The sequence below is a fragment of the Myodes glareolus genome, chromosome 16 (genome assembly GCF_982192425.1).
Source record: "Myodes glareolus chromosome 16, mMyoGla1.1, whole genome shotgun sequence".
In the NCBI taxonomy this organism is placed as follows: domain Eukaryota; kingdom Metazoa; phylum Chordata; class Mammalia; order Rodentia; family Cricetidae; genus Myodes; species Myodes glareolus.
In genome coordinates this window covers 1,368,861-1,388,518 of record NC_142041.1, presented here as the reverse complement: position 1 = coordinate 1,388,518, position 19,658 = coordinate 1,368,861, and the positions used below count along the sequence as shown (strand labels likewise).

The 19,658-nt window shown below is 36.5% G+C and overlaps 1 pseudogene; it reads left to right on the top strand.

The window, feature by feature from the left end:
* The first annotated feature begins 6,325 nt into the window (after positions 1-6,325).
* LOC125391391 (large ribosomal subunit protein uL11 pseudogene) lies at positions 6,326-15,910 on the top strand (annotated as a pseudogene).
* The last annotated feature ends 3,748 nt before the right edge of the window (positions 15,911-19,658 follow it).

Sequence of the window (19,658 nt, the reverse complement as noted above, 5' to 3'; positions counted from 1 at the left end):
TCTCTGGCAGGCCACACAGGTTAAGCTTGTTCACCCCTGACCATACGTCAATGAAACAGTCAATAATTGTGAGGGACAGGAAGAAATATAGAAGCAGTAAGGCCGTGATGGGGCAAGCAAGTATAGAAGTTTTCTGCCTCCACATTATTCTCTTAGGGAGTAGCATGAGTTTTAAATATGCAATAATGAATGGCATGGAACTCTATTGAAATAAAGTATGGCATATAACTGATAAAGGAAAAAATGAAAACATTTTAATGAAAAGGAGATTGTTCCAAAATGCAAATCTAAAACAAGAAGACAAAACTAGAAATTAAGCAAATCACAGAAGTACTGAGCGAGTCACAAGAAGATTTGAGAGATAAAACTCAATGATAACATAAATGTTGTATGATGTTTATTATGACAAAAGGTCATCAAATGCTTTCCTAAAGGCAAATATTGATAAATATTTATTAATAAATATATTCCAGAAAAAAATGAGGCAGTGGGAACTTAGTTGAGCCAAGATAACTTTAAGTTTGACTTTGGATTCTGAACAACAGTTATAAAACAGATGGTTCAAGAGACTTGGCCGAAAGATTATAAACCCCAAAGCAAGGCTGTGTGATAACTCTAACCCTTAAAATAGCATATGTCCCTGACACATAACAGTCTTCTACTTCAATGAAATACCAAGCTGAAGAAAGGATTCTAAAGGAGTGATAACTGTGAGAAACCAGTGCTTTGAAAAAAACAGAAACTGCACCCACTGGAGATGTAAGAAACAGGCATTGTCTGCTTTGTAAAAAGGAAAAGAAATGGAAGGTGTGGCATTTTAACATCATGAGGAGGGATTGCTTCATTGATGGTGTGGATAACTTATGAGTTTTTATAAGGCTTCCACATAAGGCCCACTTGATGACTGTAGATAAACACTGAGTGACATGGTATGACAGGCAAAAGTGCTGATTTTCTTTCCAGTAATGGAGCCATATTTTCCGAGTTTGATGATACCCAAAAACCCTTCACTAAGCAACTGATGTTTATATAATATCCTCCAAATCAAAGGAGTTATTTTTTTTTACATTTCTAGAAACAAGAATTCCTTTATTCTTGTCCCTGCAACAAGACATATCATTGGCTATCCTCATCTAACAGTAAGAAGACATTCCTAGATCCATAGATAATTTTTCCAACTAGATTCTGTAACAAATATTTATGATGTTTATAATCTACAGCAGCATTTGCAATGTTGAGAGATGGCATGGTGTCCATTACCATTCTTCAACTTAGTACAAAGCACAGGAATATTCTAAAAGAACATTGACAGATTTTACTTATGCTTCTTTTTTAAAAGATACATATATTAACTGAAGGTTAATGGAAAGTGAGACTCCATGACACAGTTTCCATGTGGTTATCATTCCTGATGAGGTGGAATGTCACTCACCTTCCCACAAACAATTTCATAACCACCATATTATGAGTGAACCCAATAAACTCATTGAGTCAGCATGCTTGACTTGGGCTGCATCCTTACTTTAGTCTATCATTGCTACCTATATAAGGCAAACTGACATTTGTTTACATGGCTCTGAGAAAAGTGAATGAAATAGGGGCTGAGTAATGTAATAATCCTCTTTCTGAGGTAGTAGCCTGCAGGAACTGGAGAGGAGCTGCTTTGCCAATAAGCCTTGGTGACTCTGATGCAAAGCCCTTTGGAAATATATGACATTTGACCATATATGAGCAATGTATCTTCTGTAGTTTGAAGTCATAACTTTTTATGTCTATGGGGACATTTATACTCCCATATTATATATACTAAATCTTTTTTTAAAATCTGGATGTACAATTTTACATAACTCCTATTTAATGCCACTGTACTTGGTTTTGGATAACTTTTCAACATGTCAAAATAAGTTTGAAACGTGATTCCCTAATCACTTCAGCTATGCTTTTCAGTTGGGGTCATTTGCTCATTTGGTAAATTGTCTCTGATGTCTTCATCAAAATCATGCACACTTGCATTGATTATGAGTGGGTCAATGACTAAGCCCCGTTCCATGTCCCCAGGGCTTCTCAAGATGACAAAGATTCATAAATCACTGCTCGCTGATATTCATTCAATCAGTAACATTAAAATTGTGCCTACGGATTTTGATCACAAACTAATATGGTAACTGAAGTTATGGATGTATCAAAAAATGAAAAACATAATATTAATCCATAAACTTAAAACTTTTTCTTTTTGAAAATATGCAAGGTTGCTGGGATGGCAGAACTGGTGACCTGAGTTGGAGCTGTGGAATATACATTGTAGGGGAGAACTGATTCTCACAAATTGCCCTTCCAAGATTACCAATGGTTAGCTATAGCTTTTTTTCTCCTGAGCCATGGTCTTTCTTTTGCTTTTATTTCTTCATGCTCCCATGCATTAGTTTTTTCCAACTTATATTTCCCAAGAAATTCCTCATGGTATACATTCTTCAATTTAAGACTGAATTTGTCCATTTCTGTGATAATTTGCTTCTGGTCTCCTCTCTCAACATTATAGAACAAATGTGGATCAATTTTTAAGTTACATTTTATCTATCAATAGCTGAAAACTCTAATTTGCAACATGTGGCACCCTTCTATCACAAGGTTTTGTATGTGGCATCATGGTCCTATAGCCAAGCTCCTAATATATGTCTTAATTTGCATGTGTGCAGTAAAGAAGGCATCTAGCAAGGATCTGTGTCAAGGGTCATACTAAAGTTAAATGGGAATCAGGCTCAGAGACAACTTTCAGATAAGGTCAGTACTCCAGGACCAGGGACAATCTCTAGATAAAGGCAGGTAGAGAGCAGGAAGTTTCTCTGAGAGGGAAGGATTCCCCTGTTCTTGAGTTTTGGAAAAAAGCTGCCCGGCCATGATGGACTGAGACTGCTTACGACAAGGCTTCCCAACATCATATTAGGGAAATGAGAAATGAAGTCGAATATGTAATAACGATATTGATATTTTTCATGGAAATAATTTAGTTGCTGATATTTGGGTGTGATATACTAGCCATGGTTCTAGAATTTATGTTCTCACTGAACCTTTACAGCAACAATAGGGGCTAGATATATAGTATCTCCACAGAAAATATTGAATCATTTGTATTAAGTAAAAACTTCTATGTCTGCTGATAGAGGAATGAGTTTTGAACAATCTGATCCACAGATCCCTGTATTTCATGGTAGGTTTATCCCTTGTGATGTTTTTTTCTAGCTTTGGTGTATACTTTATTTTTTTTCTTTCTTTTTTTGATTTTTATTGAGTTCTACCGTTTTCTCTGTTCCCCTCCCTTCCTCTCTCCTCCCCTTCAACCCTTTCCCAAGGTCTGCAGGCTCCCAATTTACTCAGATCTTGTCTTTTTTACTTCCCATGTAGATTAGATCTATGTATGTCCCTCTTAGGGTCCTCATTGTTGTCTAGGTTCTCTGGGATTGTAATTTGTGGGCTGGGTTTGTTTGTATTATGTTTAAAACCACTTATGAGTGATTATATGTGATAATTGTCTTTCTGGGTCTGGGTTACCTCACTCAAATAATCCTTTGTGATTTTTAAGGGAAAATCTGGTATCTGAGAAGTGGAAGTCACAGTGTGTTGCATTAGCTTTGATGAGGATCTCTTGATAGTCAATTTGTTTGAGACTTGGGACAAATTATACAAATTGATGTGTTTGAGTCATAGTAAAAATATTCATTGTCTGACTTTTCAGAAGAAAGTGTGGACTAACTTCTATTTGTCCCCGGAAGAGATTGGGTAACTAACCAAACAATTACAAAAGGCTATCTTGGTGAGACTTTGAATTTATTGGTGTCTGTTAAAGAAGCATGATTAACTTAAAGGTAGTTTCATTTCCAGAAACTTTACCACAGTCTGGGCAACTACTCTTAAAAGGTTTATCCATGAAACTCAATGCAACACATTTTTATAGCTCCACTAAAAACTCCCTTTCCATGGTAATTGTTGTCTGGTAATATAACCTTGAAAAGAGGTCTTATGAACCTTGTAGGTTTGGTAGTTTCCAGAATTATCTACAGTTTGTAAGATTTTTGAGCATTCTAAAATATTTACTTAGCTTCCCAAGTCTAAAGAATTTCTTCTCTCCACATAGGAAATGTTTCTATTTAAAATAAATAGCAATACTACAGTGTGATATAGAAAAGAAAGAAACGTATTGCTAAAGAAGGAATCAACTGTATTTGTATTGAGAGGAAAATAAGACAAGAGAAGATAAGTTACGAGAAGGTTTGAGTCCTTCGAATAGGAAGTGGTGGTAGAGATGAGCTGGGTAATGCAGTTCCCACTTGGGTGTGATTCAGAGTAGCATGTCCACAAGAACTTGATCACTAGAAAACTAGAAAGGGAAAAAGCTGTAGAGAAGTTCTTAATAACATAAATAGAAATCTGTTATTCGCAGGTAAAAAGGCAAAGCACAATCTGAATGCATCTCCTATACTAAAAGGGAATGTCTTGGTTACACTAAAAATGTATCCTCAAAAGAGCTTCAAACCATAATTGCTGATAATATCTTACATGTTGAATATTGGCCTCATTATTTGTAACAGTGAAACTGACAATGTATCTCTAAATAAAAAATAAAGCTCAATGCCTTAAGAACAAAATCAATTAAAATTACTTCCATCCCAGAGCATTTATGGACTGCATAAAATATAGATTAATTTTTTTGATTCCAGCAGTTGGCATCTTCCTGAATTTGGAGCTAAGTGAATGAGTTCCCCATTTTAATGTCTTCATTTCACTTGGCTGGAATCTGTATAAAGAGATGTACCTTTTTCTTTATTTTAAAACCGCATATAAACTAAGTATCATATAAGAGTAACTTTTATGTTATATAAATTGTATAGCTGCCATTTTTACAAGATTTTTTGTTTTGTTTTCATATGAAATGAAATGTTCTTCCAAAGCTCTCACTCTAGGTGGGTAAATATTTTGATTAAGAAATTGTATTCTCTTCTAGAATTATCTATACATTTAAAATACTTAAAGATTAAAATAAAATACACAGACTAAAATATTGTAGATCTGTAGAAATAGATTTGTCTCTTTAAAATAAATTGTTTCTGGGAAAACCAAATAGAAAACTAATTGCTCATATTTCCTAAAATGGTATATATTTTATTTGGAACTTACTTTGTCCCATACTCGTTTACCACATATGTAGCAAATAATTAGTATAGCTAATTAGACTTACAATTAATGCAGACTTCAAGGATGAACAGATTTTCACTCATGTGTAAAGACTTATTTGATTTATCTTTATTTATCTCTTTCAGCATTACTTCCTCAGTTCCACAAGTTAAAGAAAAATCAATGTAAAAGTCATATGTTGCTTGTGGATCCTCAGAATCTGGAATGGGCTAATCTTTCGTCTTTATAGCTTTACAAAGAGTTTTCTTTGTTCACACACTTATGCAAGTATGAAGATCAGAGAGCAAATTCCCAGAGCCACAGAGTTAGGGAAGCCCTAAAATAATATTTTCTAGCTAATTCGGCAAATTCAGGATTCAATGAGAGACTTTACCTAAACAAATAAATTGTAAAGCCGTTGAGGAAGACACCGATGTTAATTTCCCACCTTCCAGTATATACAAAATTGCACTTACACACATGTAAACAGTCATGTAGGTACATATTCCACATATATGTATACACATAAAAACTTTAAAAAATATACGTATTATATGTAACAGCATGTGTTTGAAGTCTACTTTAGGTATGTAGATGAGGACCACCCTTGAGATAAACATAGCTGTAGTTATGTAAATTGAATGTATAATGGGAATTTGAACCAAGAAAAACACCAAATAAATTCATAATGAATAAAAACCATCATAAGAAATATGTTTTGTACAGCCTATAATTTTATTGTCTCTTAAAAAATAATATCTTTGATAGAGAACTAAGTCATCGTTGTAATTCTGATTATATAAACAGGACTTTTTTTGTATAATTTCAGTTAAATTTCATCAGGGAATGGTTCACTTTTCTGTGATGTTTCTATTATTTTATACATGGGACATTGTTAACATCTTTTCTCTAAATATCCTGTAACAAATTTCTCCATCTCTTTATGGACATGTCTGTGCTTACTTCACAGAGTCCAGCTTGTCGCTTATCCTTCCTTACCATCCATTTGATACTTAATCTGGGATGACCTTGAGATTTGCTGGTACCAAAAAATGTGGTAGAAATGAGTTCTACAGGAAGGCCTTAGGAAGTCTGGAGTTGGGTTTCTACTTGCTAGCGTTAAAAATCTGTGAGAAGCTTTCGGTTTTCGGCTTGGAGGAGGCAATGGTACAACTTTCTTCGGTCGTCCCGAATCCGGGTTCATCGGACACCAGCCGCCTCCACCATGCCGCCCAAGTTCCACCCCAACAAGATCAAAGTTGTGTACCTGAGGTGCACCGGAGGTGAGGTCGGCGCCACATCCGCCTTGGCCCCCAAGATCGGCCCCCTGGTTCTGTCTTCGAAAAAAGTTGGTGATGATATTGCCAAGGCAACCGGTGACTGGAAAGGCCTGAGGATTACAGTGAAACTGACCATCCAGAAGAGACAGGCCCAGATTGAGGTGGTGCCCTCTGCCTCTGCCCTGATCATCAAAGCCCTCAAGGAACCACCAAGAGACAGGAAAAAGCAGAAGAACATTAAACACAGCGGAAATATCACTTTCGAAGAGATCGTCAACATTGCCTGGCAGATGCGACACAGGTCTTTAGCCAGAGAACTTTCTGGAACTATTAAAGAGATCCTGGGTACTGCACAGTCTGTGGGCTGCAATGTGGGTGGGCGCCACCCTCATGACATCATTGATGACATCAACAGTGGTGCTGTGGAATGTCCAGCTAGCAAAGAAGCAGCAAGAGAAAATATTTCAATAAAAGACCATCTGATAACCAGAAAAAAAAAAATCTGTGAGAATCCAGAGGTGCTTGGGGAGTCTTCTGGAGGATACTACAGGTCTCTCGTTGCCAGTCTATACTGTGCTATCTGCTCGAAGCTACAGCTAACTGCCAGACATCTAAATGAATTTTCTTCTTCCATCATGGCAGCTGATTTTCCAAATGACCACAGGGCCGGCTACCATCACATGTGGCCGAATTTTCCAGGTAAGTATAGACACCTCACAGTATCTGAAACCATGTAAGCTGTTAAGTTGTTCAGCAGTGGAACTGTATCCTCTGCAACAAAGATGACTGAAACAATCGATCATTTTCCTCCATCACAAAATTCATTATATATTCAATAATGAATGACTTAGAGCACTTAGAAAGCTCCTGATATAAAACATGAGTCTATAGGAATACTATAAAGCTGTCTTATTAATATAAGCTTCTTATTGTATAAAATTTGAAAGAATCATTTCCATTCAAAGTGCTGATGAATTAAAAGTTGTGTTGTCCCATGTACACAGGGTATCTGACTGGGGAAACTATTCTGGTTTTAATTGTTGCTTGTTTGTTTACTTTCAAACAGATCAACTGATTTTCAGTTGATTGCAGGGAAGCTCAGAATAGAAGCTACATTTCTCGGTTGACTGAGATTCTGTCATGGCTGCTAAAGGAGACAGGAACAGAGCTTTCATGGACTGTTTGCCCAGTTTCTTGCCTTTGAATGAAAATGCGTGTGTGTGTGTATGTGTGTGTGTGTGTATCTATTGGGCTTGGATACCAAATCCATGTAAACAGAAATTAGCCAGTGCCTTACACTCTGAGACACCAGGAATAGTATTTTGGACTGCGTACTAGGAAATTTCACATGATAAACAAAAGTTTCTGAATAATTAATAAGAATTTTATTTGAATGCCTCGGAATTCTAATATTTGGCATTCCTATTAAGCCTTTCTTTATTATAGTATGCTTACTAGTTCATGTGGAAACTTTTGTTGGTAATCTAGCCCTCTATTCTAGTCTTTTGAACTGGGCTTGCAAAAGCACATTTTCCTCTAACTGAGGTCTGAGAAGCCATTGATAATGGCACTGGGACTTGTTTCCTCTGCATGTACTGGCCTTTTGGGATCCTAGTATGTTTGGATGCTCATTTTTCTAGACCTGGAGGGAGAGGGGAAGAACTTGAACTTCCCACAGGGCAGGAAACCCTGACTGCTCTTAGGACTGGAGAGGAAGGAGGAGGAGTGGGGGAGTGGGAGGGTATTGGGATGAGGGGCGGAAGTGGAAATTTTTATAAATTAATAAAAAAACCAAAAACAAAACAAAACAAAAAATAAAAATAAACAAATTATAAAAATAAATAATTTAATATTAATATAAAACATTTATACCTATGTTAATAAGAGAGATTGGTCTATAATATCTTTTAGTTCTTTGTTGTAAATTTTTCTAATTTACAACACTAATAAAAAGAACTAATAAAAAGAATTTGAAGGCAAAAAAAAAATCAGAAATGATCACAACCAGCTTCCGTTATATATTCTCCTAGGATACCACTAGGAAGTTTTAAGTAAATGCCTGATTTTAGCCTTAAACTCACTTTAAAAAAAAATCTTGTAAGTAAAATATTTTAACACTTTATCATCTATAAAAATATTTTTAAAAGGAAACAGAACTGAAAGGTAAGAAGAAATCCTTTCATACAAAGAATAAGACATGAAGCAAATAGATGTAAATGATAATCAGTAAATTTTTAAAGACAGCATCCCACAAGTGAAAGCAACACCCATGAACAGGCTGTGTTTCTGTAGTGAGAATGCAATAGAGTAACAGTGGTTCAAAACTGAGAAGACAGCCCTGATGCATGAGAGGGAGTGGAGGACATCATTTTCAATACTAAGGTAACATCTTGGCACATAATTAAAGCAACATGCTAGTAGTGCCTGGTTGTGTTAACTCTCAAGCAAAACATGACCAAAGTACAAGAGAGCTCAGGAAGTTAACAGTCACACTGTTTCAGGATAGCATGATATGAAAAATCAGAACTGGTTTGATACATATTATCCATTCACACTCAAAGAATATAGGCACAACCCCTCCACCTACATTTCTACTAGAAAACACTATTTAAAATTATAGCCTTCATTTATATTCAGTATACTAATTAGAGCCACCTGTTGTGAAGTTTTGTTTGAATTATGGCAGAAAAATACACTTTATTTACCTAGTTTACTATGATTCTCTAGTGGTAGATTATTCTACATAGAAAAGGCTATTTAAAGTTTACATCATATTAAAATATAACTAGCAACAGATCCTTTTATAGCAATGTTCATAATAGTGTGAAAATGTGTACAATATACTAACCAAGCCCATAGAAAGAACACATTCTCTGTATTTTTTCATAAAATATCAAGCAACGACTTTTCATAAAAGAAGGATGCCTCCATGGAGGATATATTAACGCTATTTCATAAGACACATGTGATTAATATAACTTTTCTATTTAATGTAGTGACAAATGAAAGATAATTTTAACATGTGTAAAATTATTTTCAACCCACCAGAAATACCATATTGATTGCCAGTAAAAAAGAAATTTCACATCTTTATTCTGCTCACAAATCTCAATATTTATGAGATATTCAGTTAGCCTGGCCATTTTCTAGCTATATTTTTGAAACTAAATGATATCTTGTTGGAAATCCTCAAAAGAAACCATATATGGAAATATGCCTGTGGTCATATTTATCCTAAATTAGAATTGACTCATACAAATGTGAAGTAAAAAGTGTATGACTGAGTAATGACCTTATATGGCTACTTTCAATAGTAAGTCTGTTGAGAGAGGCTTCTCAGGTACATTGAAAATCCTATTTTGGATGTGTTTTATGGTATATTCTTAGCAGAAAGTTTCTTTTTTCCTAATTCCCAAATAGATTATAACTGTTGAATTACTTCAAGAATAGCCATTTAGTAAGAAAGTCATCAGAGGGTGTTCTTTCAGTCTCATTTTAAATCTTTTTAAAAATAAATCAGACATTCTTTTACACTAAGAATATTTTGTATAATGAAGGTGGTCCAGGGACTGTTTGTCTTACGTAGAATACAGACATATAAGGTTTACAACTCCACTATGAACTTGTTTTCATGAGATTTCACTGCTATCGTTCACAAAAGAATGAACCTGTGCTTGTTAAGAAATAGCACCTGCCAGCCATAAAATAAGGTAGATCTTCAGACCTCCCCCACACCCTGCCTCTCTCTCTTTTTCTCCTCCTCTAGACCCAATCCCCTCAGTCTTGTCTCTAGTGTGGCAACAGCTCACCAGTTGCAGCTTCCCCTTGTCCTTCATACACATCTCCTGAGGATTCCACAAACCATCCCCTCCTAACCACTTACACCTGACTCAATCTCTGTATCCCAGACTCCAATGCCAGCTGGCATTTCCTGTGAACAAACCATCACACTAGTAACCAGGCAACACATAGTTATCACATTCTCCAAATATTCAGAGAGAAAACAGGAAACCAAGGAGCAAAACACCTATCCAAAAAAGACAAAGCCAGAAATCAGACTTATAATCATCCCAAACCCAGATTCTAACATAAGAGCACACTCATTTTACACACTAAAAACACGGGCTAACAGAATGGATGAAAAAAATTGATCCATCCTTCTGTTCCATCCAAGAAACATGCCTCAACATCAAGGATATACATTATTACTTCAGGACAAAGGATTGGAAAAAGATATACAAAGCAAATGGACCTAAGAAGCAAATTGATGTACCCACTTGAGTATCTAACAAAATGGATTTCTAACCAAAACACAAGGGCACCAAAGTTTGTAAAAGAAGCACTGCTACAGCTAAATTGCATATTTACCCTCACACTGATAGTGGGAGACTCCAGTACTCCACTCTTCCCAATGGAGAAGTCATTCTGACAAAGACTAAACAGAGAAATACTTGAGCTTATAGATGTTATAAACCAAATGAGCATTACAGATAGTTACAGAACATTTTATCTGAACACAAAAGAATATACCCTTTTCTTAGCACCTCATGAAACTTTCTTTAAAATTGAACACATACTGAGACAAGAAGCAAGTCTCAATAGATATAAGTAAATTTAGCTAACTCCCTGCATACTATCAGAGTAACACAAATTAAAGTTGGACATCAGCAACAACAAAAACAACCGAAAGCTTACAAACTTATGGAAATCAAACAACACTCCAGCAAATGAAAAGTGGGTCAATATATAAATAGAGAAATGCAGGACTTTCCAGGTTTAAATGATAATGAGTATATAGCATACCTAAATTTATGGGACACAATGAAATTATAGCAATATATGCCTACATAAATTAATTGAAAAAATTTCAGATGAACAATTTAAAAACACACCTGAAAGCTCTAGAGCAAAAGAAATAAGCAAAACCAAAGAATATTTGGCAAGAAATAATCAAATTGAGGGCTGAAATCAACTATGGAAACAGAGGACAATACAAAGAATCAATGTAACAAAGAGTTGGTTGTTTGGGAAAATCAGCACAGTAGGAAATTCTAGTCAAACTAAAAGGAGAAGAGAAAACATGCAAATTATCAAAATCAGAAATGAAAACATAGACACAACAACAAACACCAAGGAAATCCAAAAAATCATAAGGATGTACTTTAAAAATCTGTGCCCCAACAAATTGGAAAATCTAAAAGAAGTGGATAATTTTCTAGATGGGCACTACTTACAAAAATTAAATCAAGATCACATAAACTATTTAAATATACCTATAATTGCTAGTGAAATAGAGACAGTCATTAAAATCTTCCAACTTAAAAAAAAGAAAGAACCCAAGGGCCAGACAGTTTTAGCACAGATTTCTCTACCATACTTTCAAAGAAAAGTTAAAGTCAATGCATTTTAAATTATTCCACAAAATATAAACAGAAGAAATATTGCCCAATTTGCCAGTTACCTTGGTCAAATCACACAAATATTCAAAAAGAAAGAAAATCCCAGTACAACTTCCATCATAAACATAGATATGAAAATGCAGAAAAAAATACTTGCAAATTAAATTCATGAACACATCAAGATCATCTACCATGATCAAGTGGGATTCATCCACTTGAATCACTTGAAGCAGGTATGGTTCAATATATGAAAATTAGTAAATGTAATCTACCATGTAGACAAACTAAAAGAGGAAAACCTACATGATCACCTTATTAGATGTAGAAAAAACTTTAAAAAATTCAACACCCCTTCATAATAAAAATCCTGGAGAGATTAGATATGCAGGAACATGGTTAAGCATAATAAGATCAATTTACACCAAGTTCTGGCTCACCTGCCCTCACACCTCCAAGGCCAGCTTTTCTGTTTTGTCCAAGTATGGTGAAAGGTCTGCTCTCCCAATTGGTACACATAGTGAAGGACAAGAACAGCTCTTCTCATGTCCCTAAAGTTAGATCTCCCACCTGCTGCAGGTGTCAAGGGGTGGGGGCATATTTCCCTTACCCTTGCCACCACATAGCATATAAAGGAAGAAATAGGGGCAGTTCTCTTTCTCTGCCGCCCATATGACCAGCTTACCTCTGACCCCATGAACAGGGTCAACTCTACTATGCTGCCCATGGGAGGTACATGGTTCTCACTCCAATGGATTGAATCAGTGAGGGGCAGGCCAATTGTGTATAGCCCTAGCCTCACAGCTATTGATAGTAACAGGAGTCATGGACATCAACAGACCTAGGCTGCATGAGTGCTGTGAACTCAGACATAGTCCTTGGCAGCAGCCCAGTTCAGGGTGACACTACGGCCCCAGTTGGCAGAACAGGTCACTCAGATCTGTATGGTCCAGGCAGAGGCTCAGACCTCAGATACTAACATGACCCTAGTTGATAGCCTAGGCCCTTGATGTCTGCATGGCCCTTTGTAACAATACAGGCCACAGATATCAATGTAGACCAAAGGTGTGTTTGGACCATGGACCCAGACATGGTCTTTGGCCAGCACCCTAGGCCCTGATGTCACTATGACTCTGGTTGTCAGTATAGGTCACTCATACCAGCATGGACCCAACTACAGTGTGGCCCTCAAACACCCACATGTCCCATGTGGGGGTCCAAATCCCAGCTATCTTCATGAACTAAAATAGGACATTAATGTAGATATTGACTATAGATAGCCACAGTCCCAGACATGGCCACACCTGCAGCCTGAGCACATGTGATGCTATGGAGTCAGGGGTTAGTACATGTCATTCAGATCTTTATCAGCCCAACAGCAGCACAGCCTTTTGGCACCAAGAAGACTTCAGGTGGAGGCCCAGATACTGAGCATCACTGTGGCCTTTTGTGGTAACACAGGCCATTGACATCAGCAAAGACTCTGGTTGTGGTAGGATCACAGAACCAGGCTTGCTCCATGTCCACAAGCAGAGCTGGATGTCATTGTGGCCCCAATGGGCATTGCAGATTGTCTAAATCACCATGGGTCCCAATACCAACATATCCCCAGGTAGTAGCCCAGACACCAGGTATCTGCTAAGCCTTTGATGGTAACAGGAACCACAGACTTTGGCACAAATCCTGACTGCAGTAGGGCCGTTTTGATGAAAGTTTCTGTCTTGCCCAGTCCCACAACTATTCAGTCCCAAAGAAACACATAGAGACTTATATTAATTAAAAGCTGTTTGACCTATTGTTCAGGCTTATTACTAACTACCTCTTACAACTTAAATTTTTTCTTGTCTATATTTAGTCAGACGGTTTGGTACTTTCTCAGTGAGGCATTCTTATCTTGCTTCCTCTGTCTAGCTGGCCATTGACTACATCTCTGCCTTTCCTTTTCCTAGAATTCTCTCAGTGTGGTCACCCCACCTATACTTCCTGCCTGGCTACTGGCCAGCCAATCAGAATTTTATTAAAACAATATGAGTGACAAATCTTTACAGTGTACAAAACCATTATCCCATAGCAGGCTCCCATTTTTTCTTTTCAAAACAAGTTCCTGAGTCTTTTCACCTTTGCTTAACTTTTTTCCTGACCACTTTTCATAACAACTTGTAACCAACACACTAAAAAAAGACAAACATCCATCATCCATTTTGGGGGAATGTGTGTGTAGATTTTAGACTAATTCCTGCTGATTAGGGACAATGATAATCTTATGGCGACCCAAAAAAAAATTCAGGAGTATAGTCAAGTCCTGACTGAGTATTCTGTGAGGCTGAATCATCTCAGCCAGCAGCATTGAAACTCTTCTGGATATAGAACTCAGAGGTTGCAGCAGAGATGCTCTGAAACATTGGGTCATTTGGGCCATCCATTACCAATGAAAATTTTCAGGGGGTCTTCCTTTTTCAAACCTTGTTTTTCTTAACCAAGAATGAATCCAAAGATTCTCATTTCCTGTGGAAACAAAAGCAAAACCTCTTCTCCAAAGTAACATATCTTTTGATTTAAATTTTGAAGTCAAGGTATTTTCACAATATATAGGTTGGGTTAATCCAGAAGCATTTATAATAAAATGTCTTTTAGGAGCTGTTGCTCATTCCTCAGAAGTCAAACAATTCAAAGACACTGCAATAACATACAGTATCCTGAGTTTCTTATGTGGCTTTTTGTTTTTACTTTATTTCTTTTATTTTTATTTTTAATTTTTGGATTTTTTTTGAGACATGGTTTCTCTGTGTGTCTTTGTTGTCCTTTCTCTTATTCTATAGACCCAGGTAACGTCAAATTTACAGGCGTCTAACTGTCTTTTTCTCCCAAGTGCTGGAATTAAAGGCATGTGCCACCATGCCCAGCTATTCTATTTCTTTTTTAAAAGAACTTTCTCTGACCTTTAACTTTTCTCTCACAAGCCTATATATATACACATTGTAAGCTATTTAGATTTTTTTCATCTGAATCTGTTTTTACTATAGATCTCTCTATCTTTTTCTGAGCACACGAGTCTCCAGTCTGCTACGAGATATGGCTAAGATTGAAGCTGTGGCTTTTGCAGCTGGCTCCACCCCATTGCTTAGTTTTCTGAGAGTCTAGCTTCATGGCTGAGGTACTGGTGAGAACCATCTTTATTACCACAACTCTGTGGAGTTTCAAGGTCTATGCTACCACTAACAAGCTTCTGCTGGCTACTCATAAACATCATTTAAGTGTTTGGTAGCAGACTCTTAAAAGAGATGAGAAGTTTTTGCAATTAATGCTGAGTCAGGAAGCCTCTCTTGAAGGAGTTTTAGCTCTGCTCTCTGCCAGCAAGCAGAGTTTACCAGAGTAAAGATGGTCACCAATCTGCCCTTGGCTCTGTTCTTGTCTATCTAGAATACTTTTTTTTTTAAAGCTTTCTCAGGCTTTATGTGAAAATTCTTGCCAAATATTTGGGTACCATTTGTTGATAGAAGTTTCTGTCCCACCAAATCCTCCAGCTGTTTAGTCCCAAATAAACACAAAGAAGCATATATTAATTCAAGAACTGTTTGGCCTATTGTTCAGACTTATTACTAACTACCTCTTACAACTTAAATTAACACATAATTCTTCTCTATGTTAGCTACATGATGTGGTACTTTTGTCAGTGAAGCATTCTCACCTTTCTTCCTCTGAATCTCAGTTATAAATGTATCTCTGTCTTTCCTCGTCCCAGAATTCCTTTTAATCTGTTTGCCCTGCCTATCTTTCCTGCCTGGCTACTGGCCAATAAGCATTTTATTAAACCAATAGAAGTGACAAATCTTTACAGTGAGCAAAAGCATTATCCCACTGCAGGTTGTGGACCCAGATGTGACCTATGGTTGCCATTCAGGACTGGACAACATCATTACCCTGGGTGTCATCACGGGCCACCTAGGTCTATCTGCATATCCCCAGCTGCAGGCTGACATTCTAAGACCAACATGGCCTCAAGTGTCTGCTAGGATGTCAAGCATCTGCACAGCCTTCGGTGTTAACAAGAGTTATGAATATTGACTCACAGCCACATAGGGCCATGGAATAAGACATAGTCTGGGCCAGAGGTCAACATGGTCCTGGGTGGTGGAACAGAAATCTTATATCAATATGGTGTCTATGGGTGCAAATCTCTTAGACATCAACCTGGTCATAGATAGTAGTCCTGGTGACAGGTGTCCTTTGGACCCTCAGTGGTAACAGGAGCCATGGGCATCAATGCAGACTCCCACAGCTGCATCAGGGAAATGAACCAAGTCGTGGCCCTTGGCAGCAGCCCAGACCCAGACAGCACCATAGTTGTATAGCCGGAAATCAGGGCCTCCTCCCGACTCTATTTCTCACTGTCCTTACCTCTTCAGATCTGCATCTGTCTCTCCTCTTTATCAACTTGTACTCACTCACCATAAAGGTGCCCTACTGTGTGGCATCAGATTTGCATATTATTACCATTTCCTGGAAATACCCAAATACATTTTCTATTCACATTTTGCCATTTCTTTGCATCAGTGAGCTTTATAAACTTTAAGCTTAGATGACAGATTTTATAGCAAGTAGGCTGATTCTTTTCCTAAAGTTGGCTTCATTTATCTGGACAGATGGCCCTGTTTTTGGAACACATTGTACATACATGTTATGTACCAGAATTCAAAAATATAATGCTTTCCTTTTATGAATCAGTTTTGCCTAGAAAATATTACTTTGCTCAGAAAAAGGCATACGTTACAGTGGGTGTCACTAGTTTCTCATTGACTATATTAGACTTGGAGATAACTGTCACAGCTATTTTAATGAGGCTCACAATCATCTAAATTTGACTTGAAGTTTCACTTCATATTTTCCTGAGTAGTTTCATGCACTTCTTTTGGTAGGAAATCACAGTCTTTGTGTCTTCATTCATGCTATGACTGAATGTAGGCCAAAGAACTTTTGTCAAGATTTTCCTAGATTCATCCTTGGTTGTGATTAATATTTCAATGTTATTTTTGAGGACATAAACTAAAAGGCTTTAAGTAATGTACACAAAGATATTCAGTATGATGGCTGACATGCCAATTATATTCTTCAACCAATTGTCCTATAGTGTGAGTCTCCTCATTTCATAACTAAATTTTAATCTATTATTTTCAACCACTAAGCTTTGAGATTCAACTGTACACTGGATAATTCATATTCTCTGAAAATGCCCAGAGCTCTCTTACTTTTGTTCCTAATTCATGTTTTACCCTTCGCATGGAATGTCTCTTTTCATCATCTATGCCTATGAAAACTATAAAATTTCCTCATGGCTCAGAACTCCTTCCCATGAATGTTCCACAATTCCCTCAGGTGGAATTAATTATCAACTCAGTTAAGATCATGAAATCATATTCCTTCACTAGGAAATAAAAAATCCTCTGTTCTATATGTCAGTTGCTTGTATGTTTATTCTCTTCCCTCTGATTCTTGAGTTTTTTTGAATGAAAAGTTGCATTGCGTTTGAATAATAAATGTATTAGATAAAACTTTTATTTACATGTACAAGCACATGCATGTCTTTTGTTTAGCTGTTTAATTACTCACATTTAGTAAATACTTTTCAATTAACTTTCTAATTGATAGAATATTTTATGCATTAACTTTTATTGTTTTTATAAATATTGGAAATGATAAAGGGCTGATTAATCTAGAAACACTGACTATTATAGTGATGATGCATGATGCTAATTCTCTAAAATGTTATTTTAAAAGTCCAGCATATAGAGCTGAAGATGGTTCAGTAATTAAGGATCTTTTCTACTCTTCCAGAGGAACTGAATTTGGTTCTTAGCACCTACATCCAGTAACTCACAGCCTCCCATGAATCCAGTTTCAAAAAAACAAATATCCTCATCTGACCTCCATGGGCACACCCACACATATGGAAAATACACAACATATGCATAAATAAATAAATGAATGTTTTAAAAGCATGAAACATAACATTATCATTTTTATTGTTACTCAACGTAATTACTCTGATCTTTAGATAGACTCCTAGACTCAGAAGTGTCTCATTTGACATCAATTATAAATGTGGAAACAAAGACAAACACAGAGGAAGAGCTTCCTAAATGTATGAAAGACACATCACATACCTTTAGCTTTTTATATTGTACTTGTTAAATAAGAAAATGATTAATTCTTATCACCCTACCTGTTGATCATTTTAGTCTTTCATTCAGTAATGTGGCCACAATGAACATTTCAAATATAGAATTAATTTTTAATATGACTACTAATGCTGGCTTGGTATTTTAAGAATGAAAATGCCAGTATCAGTTGTTAAAACATAAGAACACTTTCCTAAGTCCTTTTAATCCTACTTTATAGATTTAGGGATGTGGAGGTTTTTTTTTATTTACATGTTATGTATTTGCATTTGTTTTCCTTGTTTTATACCTTAAATATTATTTTGTTATTAATACAGAAGTTCAATGAGCTCTTATATCTGTGTGAATAACCCCCCCCATAATTACCAATTAGTCTTAGGGGGATAAAAAAATACTCACATATCATTGACAACATGTGCCACTTGTACATGGCTCAAGCACAGGGTGCTTCTGGATATCACGTCAACTGAAGAAAATATAAATTAATAATAAATCAATGTGTTCCTAATCAACATTGAAGATAAATATAGAAATATATGTTAAATAATAACAAAGAAGCTAGAACTTACCCTACTTTTTCATTCATCCTTCAGTTCCTAAAATAAACCTGAGTATATGAAATAGTATAAATTATGTAGTTGCAAGGTGAGCTAGGCTTACTCTTATTCACTTGTATTTTTTTTTCTTGTCTGGTCAAATCTTTTCTTTGAAATAGTTAGAAGTTTGCTATTTTTTGCCAAGTACCTGAAACACACAAGGAAATGAGACTCAACTTCAAATACCCCTTATAAAGTATATAGGCGTTTGAATTCTGATTTTGTTTAGAGAAAAGTAAATAATTGAAACAATAACAAAAATTAAGTCTTCAATTTAGTGATATGATTTTTGAGAATGCATTTTTCCAAACAAACATAGATTCCCACTTTAACTTGAAAGAAAGAAAGAAGAAATGAAAGAAAGAAAGAAAGAAAGAAAGAAAGAGAAATTGGATAAACAAACTGAATCAGGTATGGTGCATAGGAAGATGGTAATTACATTCTAAGAATTTTATTTTTCTTTCTATGTGAAAGAAGATGATAATGGTTGATTTAGAACAGCATGAGAAACTGTAGGTGATCCCTTTCTCTCTCGGTTTGTTGACCATCATTCTGAGAGGGAAAAGAGACAGAAGAGGCAACAGAAAACTGTATGTGGCCCATGAGCCCTCTGGGAGGCAGATTTAGGTGAATCAGCTCAATTTTATTCGTGAGGTTAAGGAATATATAGGACTGGAGAGCCTGGGGACAAACCCTTATTTGATTAAGTGACCCTCTCCTATCACCAGGCTTTGTATGTTGCAGTAGGGCCCTAAAGCAGAGCTCCTAGCACAAGTCTTCTTAGCAGGAATCTATGCCTAAGATCAGGCTAAAGATGAGTCAGACACCTGGTTTAAAATCAGCTTTTAGATACGGTCAGTCCTCCAGACCCAGGGACAGTCTCTAGACAAGGTCAGGTAGATGCAAGAAGCTCTGCTGAAAGGAAAGCCCCGTGTTTTTGAGCTATTAAGATAAGCTTCTAGGCCCTGGAGAGGCTGTGACCTCTACAAATCTCCCACCAAGAGACCTACTGTACTCTACCAATGAAAGCACAATTCAGAA